At 41.5% G+C, this 16,186-nt stretch overlaps 1 protein-coding gene across 1 annotated transcript in view; it reads left to right on the forward strand.

The window, feature by feature from the left end:
* Positions 1–8,657: 8,657 nt before the first annotated feature.
* Positions 8,658–16,186, forward strand: part of WNK3 (WNK lysine deficient protein kinase 3) — a 122,984-nt gene continuing 115,455 nt past the window's right edge. Inside the window, exon 1 of the mRNA XM_042447642.1 lies at positions 8,658–9,287. The gene's annotated coding sequence lies outside the window, so the exon portion shown is untranslated. The remainder of the gene's footprint in view (positions 9,288–16,186) is intronic.

Raw genomic sequence — 16,186 nt, forward strand, 5'->3', positions numbered from 1 at the left:
GTAGGTTGCTAGTTGCTGTCCTCAAAGGTGGTTTATGGTTCTTTATACAATTCCCCCCTGCACTCTTGAAAAACACCAAATAGCACCATAGATATTGGCTCTGTGTTTCACTCTAGGGTTACCTTTTAAAAAACCTGAATTTTGAACATGGTAGAACCATGAAAAGATATGTCCCCTGTGATTTTTAAAAATTGTGATCAATAAATTTAATAGTTTATATAGCACAGTCTGTACATAGACCAAAAAGAGACAAGTTTCCTTGCCCCAAAGGAGTTTAAAACAGAACCATGTGGGAACAAACAGGGAGAGAGGTGGGTACATAAGGAGAGAGATGGGCAAATGGTCTTACACATATTTAAAACTTATTTACAATTAGGAACAAAGATTAAGGAGTAATAATAGGTAATAGGAGAAGAGGGAGATTGATGCAATGAATTACAGGTGGATTGATGCAATCAAGGAAGCCATGGCCCTAACTGCAATACCTGAGCAGGGCAACTGATGACATGATGGTCTCTCATTCACAGAATCAACATGTCAAAGTTGAATTGACAGCAAATAACAACAGCACAGGACAAATAGAAGAAGAGGGTTCTGAGGTGAAATTTGAAGGAAGAGAAATCGTTATCTTCCCTTGAATTGATCTTGACTCATGGTGACCTTGTGAATGAGAAATCTCCAAGACTCCCTATCTTCTACCGGTCTACTCAGGTCCTGCAGGCTCAGGCCCATGGACTTTCTGACTGAATCTAACCATCTGGCCTACAGTCTTCCTCTCTTTCTACTGCTCTTCACTTTCCTCAGCATCATTGTCTTTTCTGATGAGTCATGCCTTCTCATGATGTGGCCAAAGTACAACAGCCTCAATTTATTTATTCTGCCTTCCACTAAGAGTTTGGACTTGATCTGTTTTAGGACTAATTTGTTTGTCTTTTTTGGCCATCTGTAGCACTCTTCTCCAGTATCACATTGCAGATTAGTTAATTTTCTTTCTGTCGGTTTTCTTCACTGTCCAGCTCTCACATCCATATATGATAATAGGGAACACGATGGTTTGGACAATCCTAATTTTAGTATTCAGTGGGCCTGAACAGGCAGGCCAAAATAAAGCTTCTTTGGATCACTTTGGAGGTATGCTATTTAAATGACACATAGAATCATAGAATCATGCATCTTAAGAGGCCAGAATCTGCACCAAAGCCACATTCCAGTCCTTAGGACTGGAGCATGGCTTTGGCGTGGCTTCCGGACTCTTAGGATGCATGCAGCATTTAAACAGCATACCTCCAAAGTAACTAGAAACAACTTTATTTTGGCCTGTCTGTTCGGGCCCAGTGTTAAGTTTTCGCAGTTTAGGATCTTGTCTATTTCTTTCTTAGCTGCCCTTCCCAATCCTAGTCTTCTGATTTCTTGTGTGCAGTCTCCATTGTAATTAATGTTTGATACAAGTAGTGTCATTTAAATCTTTTGGGAGTGAGTTCCTTGCATATGTTGCTTTACAGTAAAGGGCATTTATCCCTCTTCTCACAGTAATGTGTCTCTTCGTGGGTAAGAAGAGTGAGAGATCATACTGCTGATGTGATTTCCTTATAGATTATGGCTGGCTCTGAGATTTTGGGATTTATCCACAGAGTTGTACATAAAATCCATTACTAAAGGATGATGTTTGGATCACTTATAGCAAAATTCAATACAGGATGTATTGGTAACTCCATTTCTTTAGTAGTTCTATAGAAAAAGGCCTTTTGCCTTTTCCCATCACACACATACAGTGATGGAAGTTGCAACTGCTACAGCTCTACTTACACAACTCATGTTGGGGCCTTGCTGTTGAAGGGAATACACAAAAGGGGTGTTGTCTTGTGAATTAATTTCAGCAGAAGATGTAATGAATTACTTCAGAGGAATGATATGTGTGTGTATCAAACTCATGCTTATGATTGATCATAAACCACTGTTTTGTTACTGATTCGTCTTATGCACTCTTGGTGTTGCACTGATTTTTCAGTTTTGTCTCACCAGAGAGTCCTTTACACATTGATTTTTCTACTGAGGAACATCTAGTGTTGCTGTGCATTTGAGGAGTGTTTGGAGACTCCACACAGTGCACTGAGCAGTTGCTCCTGATTGATCACACCACAGCTCTGACCGATGTGAACTTATACCTGGTCTGCAGATGTGGAGTGACAGACATCTCAGCCGGTAGAATGCATTTCAGTTTCAGGTGAGACTGGCATTTTAAAAATGTTTTTCATATAAAAATATTTCCACAAAGAAGGAAGAGACAAGGTTCTAGCACAACTCCTTTGCTTGTTAATCTGGTTTCTTATTTGCTGTTACCCGTAGCTTTTAACTGCCTAGTGTTTAAAAAATGTACTGCTTTCCCTTTCCTGTGTTCCAGTTTCAAGTAGTACAATCCATTCTTCCACCATAGAACTCTTAAAATCTTGCTTCTGGAACAATAAATCAGAAGTATATTTATTTTCAGATGAAATTCTGGTGTTGTGGTATAGCAGAAGGCATTATCTAGAGAGCAGTGTGGTTTAAAAAAAATCTAATGTGCCTAGGACTGGCACCATATCTCTGCCCATTGACTACATGTGTTTTCTTTTGTGGAAACCCACCACAGACTGGCAGCTAATAGCTTGCAGACTGACACTGGACCACCTCCGTGAGTAGTACTCAGCTAGATCAGAACTACTGTAAAGCACAGACCAAAAGGCCCATGTCCCCCACCCCCGGCCTTGCCTTGTCAGGTTCAGCTGATGCAGGCCAAAACCCTAGAGCAAGGATTGGCCCCAATCCTGCCAGACTGGATACAGATCTGGTGGATTCGGCCCAATCCCGAGGTAAGCAGCCTTTAATGAAGGTCAATTTGACCCCTGGGTTGCTGCAAAGTTTCAGCCCTCATACTCTTTACCTTGCTGCACTGTCACTTCTACTGAGAAGCTCCCTGTCACTGCATGGGTGCATCCAGATGCGCTGTTTCTGCATCATATGCTACAACGGGGCTCTTCAGTACCAGCAACAGCACAGAAAGGTAAGGAGCACACACTGGTAGCAGGGAGTGGGTCCAGGAGTGGGGTGGGGTGGGGTGGGGTGGGTGTGTAAACACCCACCTGTCCCCATGCTGAGTTGGGGAGGGACTGACCTGGGTGAGCACCAGGGTCAGAATAGTATGGGCTCAGCCTATGCTATATTGGTCCATCTGCTCAGCCCCAAAACGGTAGTCCATGGACTAGTGTTGATCTGTGAGCCATTGAATGCTGGTCTGCAGAGAGTTTCTGGAGGTAGGAGGTGCGAGGGGGGGCAGATTAGTCAATAGGCACATAAATGGTGCTGGTCCCTGGCACAAAATATGGAAAAAAACTACTAGTCACTGGATCAAATAACTCAAGAAACACATAGTATTGCGTCCTGAATGTGAAAGAGATTAGGGAGTGTTCCTTTTTACGAGGTGAGCCTTTTCCATGAACAGTACTTGTATTTAAAATATGCTTTTTAAAAAATAAAACAAGTCTTTCTGATTAATAAGAGCAACTTTTTAGATACTCAAAGGTTTTAGCATTGATTAAAAGCCATAAAAGCCATTTGGACTGAAAGTATACAATATTTGGCTTTTCATGGTCTTGGGGTGCTTTCAGAGGGACATGTCCTAGTGCCAGCAGTTAAAAGATGTAGTGCAGTTTTTCTGTTATTCTTCCTTAACAAATTTTTGTGTATGGTAAGAAAAAGAAAAGGAAGAAGTAGTGGGAAAGCAGAGAAGGTTTGTAAGCAGAAGACAGCAATGTCTAGACTCTCCATAAAATTCCATGCATGAAGCAGGGCAATTGCACAATAAAAGCCTTGTCTTGAATCCTTCTTGGTTTTCATGCTAGGAGAGAAGGGAGGTTGGAGTGATATACAGGGCCTTGCAGAAATATTCACGTACAACTCTTTGACTTTTCCACATTGTGTTGTGTTACAACTTGGAACTGAATTGGATTCAACTGACATTTTTACTACTTAATGTACACAAGATACTGAAGATGGTAAAGATAGAGCTAGGTAGTTATAGTGATATAGTGCTAGGTAGTTAAGTAAACTAAACAAACCAGCAATTGTGGATTCACTCCTTACACTATGACATGCGTAAATAGGCTCTGCTGCAACCCAGTGCCTCCAAAAGGCACATAGGCCCCATACAGACAGGCCAAAATAAAGCTGCTTCGGGTCACTTTGGAGTTGCATGCGTCCTCAGACTCTGGGAACCGTGCCAAAGCCACGATCCAATCCTAAGGACTGGAGCACAGCTTTGGCACAGATTCCAGACTCTTAGGATGCATACATCATTTAATCAGCCTAACTCCAAAGTGACCCGAAGCAGCTTTATTTTGGCAATCTGTATGGGGCCATAAATAGTATAATGAATTCTACGTTTGTACAATTCAAGTGAAACATGGTCTCATATTAAATACACCTGTTTCTGGAAGACCCCAAAGTTTCCTGGAGAGCAAATTTAATTAAACAGCATCATGAATGCTAAGGAGATAGCAAAACAAGTCTGGGATAAAGTTGTATAGAAGTACCAGTGAGGGTTGAGTATGTATGTGTATATAAAACCAGACTATGGACATCCTATGGAGCACAGTTAAATCACTTATTAAAAAAGGAAAAGAATATGTTTCAATCATGACTGTCTAGAGAAGGCCATCCACCAAAAGTGGATGAGTAAGTGGATGAGTACTCAAGTGATTGAGTAAGAAGGGCATTAGTCAGAAAACCAACTAAGAGGCCAGTGGTAATTTTGAAGGAACTGGAGAGTAACTGAGACGGGAGAAGTTGTCCATGGAACAACTATTACTTAGACACTCCACAGAATTGGATGTTATGAAAGAACAGTGAGGCAAAAATCATTGCTGAACCAAATTAATATCAAAGACCATTTAAAGTTTTAAGAAATGTATGAGACAGACAGAAAACATAGAAAAAGTTTCTCTGATGTGATAAGACAAACACTGATCTTTGGGCCTTACCACAAATTGATTTGTCTGGTGCAAAGCCAACAGTGCCCATTAACTGTGGTGAAGCATGGGGATGGCAGCATGATATCGTGGGATACCTTTCCTCAGCAAGGACTCAGAACCTGGTCTGTATTGAGGAGAAGATAGATAAAGCTAAAGATAGAGCAGTTCTAGATTTCAAACAAACAAACAAACCTGTTTCAGTCTACAAGAGACCTGAGACTGGGGTAGAGATTCACCTCCCAGTATGGCAGTTAACCTAAACACATAGTCCAAATAACACTGGAGTGGTTTAAAAACAAGAACCTGCATGTCTTAAAATAGCCCAGACAAAGCCTAGAAATCAGCCCCACTGAAAATCTGTGACAAGTCTTGAAAGATTCTGTCCATGAGCAGTTCCCATCCAACTTGATAGAATTGGCATGATTTTGTCAAGAAGAATGGGCTAAAATAGTAGGATAATGATCCACAAAGCTGATAGAGACTTACCAAAGAAGATTCACATCAGCAATCACTCCGTAAAGGGCTTCTACCAAGTATTGACTGGGGTGTTTGAATTGTGAATATGGTTTGTTTACTTAACCTTCATGGTTTAATAAAGCTATTTGACATTTTTGCAGTGCTGAATATCTTACATATATCAAGTGGTAACAATTAGATTACTTTAAATGCCAAGTTGTAATAGAACAAAATGTGGAAGCACCAAAGGGGTGGTGGTGAAAAGCACCAGTGATGCAGTGGCTCAAGTAGTTAAGATGCTGACTCTGTTGAATGCAAAATTAGCAGGTTTGGAGTCCGAGGCCCAGGTGCCGTATGATGGGTTGAGCTCCTGTTACTAGTCCCAGCTTCTGCCAACCTAGCGGTTCGAAAGCATGCAAAAGCAAGTACAGTTGTCCCTCCATATTCGCTAGGGTTAGGGGAAAAAGACCCCCATGAATATGGAAAAACCGCAAATAACAAAAACACTGTTTTTACCTGAGAGGACACCTCTCTAGGAATCTCTAGCTCCTCCAGTGCAACTCTGTCGTCAATGTCCAACATACACTGACCATAGAATGGCACTGGAGTAGCTACAAATGGTCTTTCAGTGCAACTTTTAGGCCTGTTACAGACTGCCAAAATAAAGCTGCTTTGGTTCTCTTTGGAGGTGTGCTGTTTAAATGATGCATACATCCTAAGAATCCGGAAGCTGCACCAAAAGCTGCACTCTGGTGCTTAGGAATGGAATGTGGCTTTGGTGCGACCTCCAGACTCTTAAGACCCATGCATCATTTAAATAGCATACCTCCAAAGAGACCCGAAGCAGCTTTATTTTGGCAGTCTGTAACAGGCCTTAGTTAAAGTTGACCACAGAGTTGTACTGGAGGACCTAGACAGTCCTAGAGAGAACATATTAATGAAATCCGTGAATAATCAAATCCGCAAATATCAAAGCCGCAAATATGGAGGGATGACTGTAGATAAATAGGTACCACTTCTCAGTGGGAAGGTAACAGCGTTCGGTGCAGTCATGCTGGCCACATGACCACCAGGGCAGTCCTTGGACAATGCTGGCCCTTCGACTTAGAAACGAAAATGAGCACCATCCCCTACAACTGGTTACAACTAGACATTCATATCAAGGGAATACTTTTACCTTTATAGAAGTTGGAAACAGCTAACAGCTGTAAAAATAGTGTGTCTGCATAGGTTGCACTGGTCTGAGCAGTTGTTGTTGTGTTATTGTTAACTGCTCTTGAGTTGGGCCCGACTGATGGCGATCCTGTGGTTGAGACGTTTCCAAGTCTGCCTGTCTTTTGCTTAGGTCTTGTAGATTCAGGTCCATGAACTCCCTGATTGAGTCTAGCAATATGGTGTAAGGTCTTCCTCTTTTTCTGCTACCCTTAATCTTATCCAGCATCATTGTCTTTTTTAGTGACTTGCGCCTTCTCATTATATTTCCAAAGTATGTCAGCCTCAATTTAATAGTTTTGGCTTTCAAGGAGAGCTCAGGCTTGATCTATTAAAGGATCCATTTATTTGTCTGTTTGGTCCTCCGTGTTATTCTCAGCACTCTTCTCCAGTACCACATCTCAAATGAATTGATTTTCTTTCTGTTAGCTCTCTTCACTGTCCAGCTCTTGCATCCACACATGATGATTCTAATTTTAATGTTCAGTTGTATTTCTTTACTGTTCGGTGCCCTTGCTAGTCTTCTTATTTCTTGACTGCAGTCCTCATTCTGATCAGTGTTCGATCTAAGGTATGAGAAATCTTTAACTATTTTGATTTCTTTATTATCTAGGTTGAATTTATATAGATCCTCCATGGTCATCATTTTTGGGTTTCTTATGTTCAGCAGTAAGCCTGCCTTTGTACTGCCACACAGTAAGTACTGTCTGTGAGCAAAATGGAAGTTACAAAGTACAAATTTGCAGATGACACCAAATTAGGAGGAATAGCTAATACTCCAGAGGACAGGATCAAAATGCAGAATGACCTGAATAGACTTGAAAGCTGGGCCAAAGCTAACAAAATGAACTTCAACAGGGAGAAATGTAAGGTACTGCACTTAGGGCGAAAAAATGAAATGCACAGATATAGGATGGGGGGACACCTGGCTTAAGGAGACAACATGTGAAAGGGATCTAGGAGTCTAAGTAGACCACAAGTTGAACATGAGTCAACAGTGCGATGCGGCAGCTAACAAGGCCAATGCAATTTTAGGCTGCATCAATAGAAGTATAGTGCTCTGGTCAGGCCCCACCTGGAATATTGTGCCCAGTTCTGGGCACCACAATTCAAAAAGGACATTGAGAAACTGGAGCGTGTCCAAAGGAGGGCGACTAAAATGGTGAAGGGTCTGGAAACCTTGCCCTATGAGGAACACCTTAGGGAGCTGGGGATGTTTAGCCTGGAAAAAAGAAAGTTAAGAGGTGATATAATAGCCCTGTTTAAATATTTGAAGGGATGTCATATTGAGGAGGGAGCAAGCTTGTTTTCTGCTGCTCCAGAGACTAGGACCCGGAGCAATGGATGGAAGCTGCAGGAAAAGAGATTCCACCTCAACATTAGGAAGAACTTCCTGACAGTAAGGGCTGTTCGACAGTGGAACAAACTCCCTCAGAGTGTAGTGGAGTCTCCCTCCTTGGAGGTCTTCAAACAAGGCTGGATAGCCATCTGTTGGGGATACTTTGATTTGGATTTCCTGCATGGCAGGGGGTTGGACTGGATGGCCCTTGTGGTCTCTTCCAACTCTGTGATTCTATGAAATGTGTTTTACTTATATTTTTAAGTGGTTGCTTTTTTTTTCAGGCCTGCGTGGTGTAATGGTTTGAGCGTGGAGTCTGGAGACCAGGTTTGATTCCCAGCTTGGCCATGAAACCCACTGGGTGACCTTGGGCAAGTCACACTCTCTTAGCCTCAGGGGAAGGCAAAGTCAAGCCTCCTCTGAAATTGTGCCAAGAAAATCCCATGATAGGTTTGCCACAAGTTGGAAATGACTTGAAGGCACACAACAACAACAATGTTGTTTTAATACAGAGATGCTTAGAATAGGAGGCATTTTATTGTCAAATGGTAGCAGCATTGAATATATCACAGATGGATATACAAATTAATAACAACAACAACAATAAAAGTATATGAGGAATTCTGTGTGTATGTATATGCACACACATTTGGCTAAGCTTGGGTAAAGAGATTGTTGGTGCTACCGCATCTTTAAGCAGACTGAATTAAACAGTGAGCATCTTGACAAGTGAGCTAATGCCATCAGCATATAGTCTTCTTTCTGCCTACTTATCTCTCATCACAGAAAGTGGAAATCTCCACTGGTGAGGATGGGAAAGACCATCTCCCTTTGACATCCGGGTGATGTGCCTCATCTGTACTTGTTTCTTTCTCCCCCACCCGTCAGATAGGGCAGATGGTTTATCCCGAGGTAGTTTTCTTCATTGAGACTTTGTTAGCATGTCAAGCTGTGCAAGGGCTGCCTTTGCGTCCATCTCCTCCTCCTCTGTGTGTCTCTGTAGGGAGGAGGAGGCGGGGGTTTCCTCAGAATAGCACAGCCCAGACAGAAGGTGGAAGGCAGAGGATTGCTCCTCACCTGCTTGGCAGGCAAGGTTCACCATTACCCGGAAGTTCTTCCTTGTGAGGAGGTGGGAGGAGGGGGTCTTTTCTCCCTTGATGCAGTGAGCATCCACCACCTCCTCCTTGCTGCTTCCATGGGGTCTGTTTGAGAGGAGTCCACAGAGATGGAGAGATGCTTCCCTCCTGGCACTGACTCAGGCTCTGTAATCCTGGGTAAGCAGCTGTGGTATAAGGATGGGGGTCTCCTCCCTGCCACCACCTTAAAGGATGGGTGGGTAATAATAAAGAGAGTGCAAGGCGAGGAGGAGAAGGAAAGAGGGAGGTCTGGGTGGCTTTTGTGCATGTGACTACAGTCTGGATGGATGGATCGTGTGGTGCTGGACACTGCTAAGAGAGATGGTGGTGGTGGCTGGAGTGAAAAGATGATTCATGGAGGTTGTGGTGTTGCATTATGATACAAAGTGCCATTTCTTAGGAATGAATTGATTTGGAATCAACAGGAAAAATATGTGTGGCCTTGAGGTATCAACAAGATTATCTGGGAAGGGATGGAAGGGGTGGGGGTGAACTAAAATTTTATATGAATTTAATATTAATCAGTGAACTGTGTTTGGTCCTGGCAAGCCAGGTGTGTGTGTGTCTGGGGAGGGGGGTCATGTTGGATGGAATTTCTTTGTAGGGTGAGTCATGTGCTCAGACATGAGGAGATAAGAAGAAAAGATGCGGTTCCTATTTTATATGGATATTTTATGTAGAGGGAAGCGTGTGTGCATGTATCTTTGAAACCGACTCTGTGTGTGTGTGAAGCTGTGTATGGAATTCCAATGGGCTAAATAGGAGAAGAAAAGGGACCTTCCTTTCTCTTACATTATTTGTGCCTTTGCTCATTCTAAACCTTCCGGTAATGGCCCATTCACCACCTTTTGTTTGTAATATTTTGTCTTTTTCTTTGTGTTTTCTCTTACTGTTTGTTGGCATCTACCCTGCTGTGATGTGGTGTCAACCTTATTCTGTAGGAATGCTTTTTTCTCCTTTTTAGTTTAAAAAAAAAAGACCTTTGTGTGTGGCTGTATAGTTCCTCCACCCCTAGGAATTTTACAGACTGGATTCATCAGTGCTTTCCCCACAGAGAGGGGAGAGGGGATATATAGAGAATATGTATTTCAGAAGAACTGTGGTTGTAATCCTAACCATACTTCTCTAGGAGCAAATGCGGTATTGGAGACAGTGGGATATACTTCAGAGTAAACATGGCTACATTTGTGCTTTTAAATTAATTTGGCTTTGTTTGTGAAGTAGTTTAATGCTGACTGGGGAATAAGATCATTTCCATCTGGGGGAATCTTTCCATGGGTAATCACCAAAATGAAATATGGCATTCTTTTGGTTTCCTTAGGTTTTCTTTAATGCGTTACTGTTTAGAATCAATCTTCATAGCTGTATGTATCTGCTCTGTAAATTATATCATGCCTTTATGTGGTGTTTTGATATCCAGGTTCCTTCAGGCTGTGTTTGAAATGAAAATCATATAATACTGTGGACATGTAGGTTGGAAGGTGGTAAGCATTCATTTTGCATAGAAAGATATTAGAAAAAAACCCAGATTAGTTTTGTTTTGGGTTTTTTAAAAAAAAGATATGGCTTGAAACTGTGAAGAGAGGCATTTAAATGTACCCTGTAACTTAAGTTCCTCCTTTAAGTTCCTGTTACTATTAGTGAAAGCAGGACTTGGGAGCTGAGGTGCAGATTTTTGTATTTGGGTCATAAAAGATGAAGATAAATCCACTGTGGCTTAGAATTTTGACTGCTTGGTATCAGTTTATCTTGGAAAGATGCAGTACATACATCAAGAATCAAGTGAGTTCTTGCAGCTTCAGTAGCATGGAAGGACCTTTCGTAGACTTTGAATTCAACAGCAGAGTTGTGAATTGCAGCCCCTGGAAAAGAAAAGAAACAGAATTTGTTTCTTAAAAGAAAAATTGAAACGTAATGAGTAGAATATGATGCTTCATTATCCTTCTTGATATTTGGTCATAATGTGAGGTTCCAATTGCATGGTGTTCTCTGTGCATGTTGTAAAATGTTGTGATTGATTTTATAGTAGTCATGAGAAAGAGCTTTCTTCCCTCTGGCTACAAGTAACTTAGTTGAGTGACTGTAAACATGAGAAAATGACAACATAACCTCGTTAGAATACTGTATAGCCTAAATGTAGAAGCTATGCAGATTATTTTTTAGATTGATGTGGAAATGCTTAGTTCAGAGAAAGCCATGGAGAGTTTCAACATCTCTCTTTAAAAATGTTAGTCAGCTGTTGTGTGTGCACATCCACAGAGAGCGTAGCAGGCGGTTTTGACTTGTAGCTGAACCCAAATGCTTCTTTTGGCCAAAGGCCAAGATTCCTTACAAGAGACTGGGTTTCTTACTGAGGGATTTTAAACGTCGGAGGCTACTCATTCTTTGGTAGAGTTAATAATAATTATAGTTCATCTGGTACCTCATGAACCTTTTAAACTTGTTTGTTGATGGCTTTCTTTTTACAAAATGGGCAAGAGATGAAACCTTCCACCGAAAATTGAGGCAATTGTGTGCTCAAGGAACAGGTGGAACAGAATTCAATTTTACATGACGTATGTTTGACTGGGTAGGATTCTGAAGGTAGGGAGGTTGTAAAGTCCTAGGCTAAAGCATTTGGAATGATAGGCAGGTCACTAGATAGATAGAGGAAACACTGTCTTTAAGTTAGAACTTCTGGTCTCACATAGTTTTTCCTATAATTAGCTAAAGCATGAAGCTTTAGATGAATTTTAAAGTTGTTTGTAAAGTGCAGAAAACATGCTTGAAAATATATTTTGGTTAAACTTTTGTTTGATAACACTGGTATAACTACCCAGGCATAGGCAGTGCAGCATGGCCAGGGAAGGAGGAAAAAGGCCATGGTTTCCAGGTCGTTGTCTAAGCTGGTCCCTCAAAGCACTTAGGCCAGTGGTCCCCAAACTGTGCCCTTTAAGAGATGTTGGACTTCAGCTCCCAGAAGCCTCAGCAATATTGGCCAATAGTCTGGGACTCTGGGAGCCAAAGTCCAAAATCCCTTAAATGGTACAGGTTTGGGGGACCACTGACTTAGGCACTGAAGACACTCCCTTTCCACTGGAAGGCACTGCAGAAATTGTGTGTGTGGAGCTGGCAACTTTTTCCTCCTAATGACAATAACCTTGTCTCTTTTCACTCAATGCCACTATACAAACGTTGGGTGGGAATTCAGTAATCAGGAAAGTTATTTCACAAAATTATCTGCTTAAAGAGTATAATAAGACAAAAAATTTATGAATTTTCGTAGACTAAAGTATACTACCTCAGATGCATAGGGTGGAGTGGAAGACAGTGACAGACATATATGTGCCATTGGTATGTGAGGAAATGTCATGACAAGACTTAATGACATCACCTACAATATTAGGGGGACTTTCATGTGCTCATCCTCCAATGTGTCAGCAATGTCCTTCACCATTCTACATTGGGCAAACAGACCAGTCCTTGCACCAGAGGATAAATGGACATAAATCAGACATTAGGAATGGAAATAACAAAAAATCAGAGGCAGAACATTTCAGTCTCCCTGGGCATTCAACCTCAGACCTCAGAACAGCGGTCCTCAAACAAAAGAACTACAAAGGCAGATTAGAAAGAGAAACAGCAGAACTGGCTTGATGCCGCCCTTTTGAACACCAGGTTGGGACCTCAGCAACTGCACACTGCAGTCCTGTGCCGGCTTTTTGCTGCTCCTTTTTGAGCTGGCAAAAAGCCTGCTTTTCTGCCACCACCACGGCTTTGTGGAGCTCCTGCAGCATGCAGCGTATAAATGCTGTGCTGCCAGAGCACCACAAAAACGCCATCCATGTGGTTGGGCAAGTGGCGTGACACCAGCTTCGGGGTGTCATCGGAGTGTGTGGCATCTAAATCCATGCTCAGATACCGCCCTGAAGCTGTCTCAAAGGGGCGATCTGTTTCACACCTATGCCTTGTTCATAAACCACCATAGTTAAAACTGAACTTGTCATTTCATATCCATACACAAAGGGTTTTGAATTTGAAATGACATTCTCACATACAGTCGCATATGTATGTCTGTCTCTGGCTTCCACTCCCCCATATGCATCTGAGGAAGTAGACTATAGTCTTTGAAAGCTTGTGCTACCAACATCTTTCTTTCAGTTAGTCTCAGAGGTGCTACAAGATCTCTCTACATACTGATTCTACAGACTAACACAGCTATATCTTTGAATTCTACAAAAATTCCATATAATTTCTTATCATTTTTAGTTGTGTTGCCATTCTTCATCAAAGGCCAGTGTAAATTATCCCTATTTTAAAGTTGGTATTGAGGTTGGGAGAGAGTGCCTGATTGACAGCCACTCAAGTAAGTTCATAGCTGAGGTGAGTTTTGGACTGGAGACCTCCAGGCTTACAGTTTACATCTTTTGCTCCTATGCTACAGCAGTTTTCATTCATGTCAAACTGTTCATTCAAAATGTAGGAAGGTGGCTTGAGCTCCAGTTACCTCTCTGTTTAGCCAAAACTCAGACGTACAGTAGATGCTGGCCAAAAGCCTATTGAGCTTTTGTGTTTATGGCTTGTGATTATTAATTTGTGGAATGTATCCAAACTTTGAGCCAGATTAAAAAACAACTATATAAATGTTCTACAGTAGTTGTTAATGAAAACCTGTATTTCATAGCACTTGTAGAACTGTAATTTATTCTGCCTCTAAACACCAGCTAGAAACAAAACTCAGCATCAACAATGGAATATTAATTATTTACAGGCCAACAAGGAATTGCTGATCCTTTCACAAGGGATTTAGCAGCCTTGTGGTGGGAGGCATGCTTGTCTTATTTATTTAAATTCCTATGTGAATAATGCAGAGTTCAGAAGATTTTTCTTTGAACTACAGTTCCCAAAACCCCTCTGGCAGTGTTGTTGGAGTTTGTAGTCAGAAGTAACTTTTCCAAGCCCTGGCATAATGCCTTGTTTTCTTGATCAATGATATATTCCAAGGTTTACCTATTATTATAGCCCTGTCTCTACTAGATGGCATTGTGGTTCAAAATGTTCACAGCGACACTGAGTTTAGACTGTAATATGTTCCATATAGGGTCAATGAACCAGTGAGATCCACTACTGCAGATGTGCCTAGGACCACTTTACCTATGAATAATGGAGTCAACCATAATATTTTTGAGGTAGATGCTTACCATGATTGTTAACCAATCTGGTGAATGGAGAGGGAGGGAGTTCTTTTGTGATTCTGAATGTGCTGTATTATAATTGCCTGCTTAGCCCATGCAAAAATTGAACCCTTCTTCAAAAGAAAGTTTTCTTTACTGTTTCTAACCAAGCATGGCAGCTCCTGAGGATCTGGTCTCTTTGTTGCAATCATCCTTCTGCCATGCATTGTTTTATGTTTAAGATGTCTAGACAGCATGCTGAAGGATCTTTATGAAAATATTCAGTTTTTCTCCCCATTGATTTCACATATGTTAAATAATGATTGTGGTCGTAAAGAAGGGATGTCAGGATGGAGAGGTGTGTCAGAAGAGGGGAGATGGTTCTCTGACCAGTAGAAACCCTACTCAGTGTTTCAGAAATAGTGGGGAGAGGTTTAGTGAAAATCATGAGTTAGAATCAAACTGTTCACAGCTAGGTTTAAGGGGAAAGATCCTGGGTTAAATAGCCTTTTGCTGAAACAATATTATTTTGAACATCTGTTCTAGAGCCTAAATACTCCGAAGGCACCAGAGTTTGCCTGATCTCAGAAGCTAAGCAGGGTCACCCCTGGCTAGTACTTGCATGGGAGACTGCCAGTGAATACCAGAGGAAGGAATTGGCAAAACCACCTCTGAGTATTCCTTGCCTATGCTTTATGCTTTGGGGCTGCTTTAAATTGACAGGTGACTTAAAGTTATGTACACACACATTGTTATGTGGTTTCAAGTTGCTCCAAGCTAAGGTTATCCTCCTAAGATTTTCTTGCCCATTATTTATTTGGAGGAGGTTTTCCATTGCCTTCCTCTCAGGCTAAAAATGTGTGACTTGCCTAAAATCACTCAGTGGGTTACCATGGCTGAGCAGGAATCTGAACCTTGATCTTCCAGAGTCCTCATCCAGCACCCAAACACCAGTGGTTCCCAACCTGTGGGTGTTTCCCTCAAACTGTAACAGTCAAATTCCATTATATTTCTTAAAGACCCAGATACATGGTTAGTCAATGCTTTTCCTTGGATTCTTTAATCTCTTTTTATTAAATTTAATCTGGCCAATTTATGCAGCTGTGGTACACCAGAGGTTCTGAGATTGACTAAAAACAATAGCAATATTACTCCAACTCAGTAACTCCACATGTTTTTGATCACTTTGATCTTCCTTCGCTTTTTGGAACAAAATGGTGAGCAAATAGAAACAGCATATTCAAAAATAATAAAAAAATAATATAATGAGCCCTCCACATTCATTGGGGTTAGGGGCACGGGACCCCCATGAAAGTGGAAAAACCACAAATAAACAAACACTATTTTTTTTAACCCAAGAGAACACCTCTCTAGGTATTTGTAGGTCCTCCAGAGCAACTCTGTGGTCAACATCTGCCAGATAGTGACCATAGATTTGTGCTGGAGGACCTGAGGATGCCTAAATAAGTGTTCTCTTAAGGAACCTCTAGGTCCTCCACTATGATTTCTGGTGGATGTTAACCATAGAATCACGCTGGAAGACCTAGAGATTCCTAGAGAGGACATATTAATCAAATCTGTGGATAATTACTTTCTCAAAAGTCAAAGCTGCAAATGTGGAGGGATACTTGTAATATGTTTTTAAATTGGGGATTGTATGTGCAAGCCGGGTCTTTTTACAGTTAAAGAGTCACCATGGGAATGTCCCAGGCTCAGCTGGCTTTTGGTCTCAGGGGTAAACTGTTGATTGTGTGTCATACATCTGCACCTGTTAGCATATGCTTTCAGTGTCATTTTTGCAAATGACTTTGGAAGGAGAGCTACACCTGTGGATTCACATTTCTCTCATATCTTTTTGACAGTGCTGTGGGATAGCTTTAAATA

The sequence above is a fragment of the Sceloporus undulatus genome, chromosome 2 (genome assembly GCF_019175285.1).
Source record: "Sceloporus undulatus isolate JIND9_A2432 ecotype Alabama chromosome 2, SceUnd_v1.1, whole genome shotgun sequence".
Taxonomy (NCBI): domain Eukaryota; kingdom Metazoa; phylum Chordata; class Lepidosauria; order Squamata; family Phrynosomatidae; genus Sceloporus; species Sceloporus undulatus.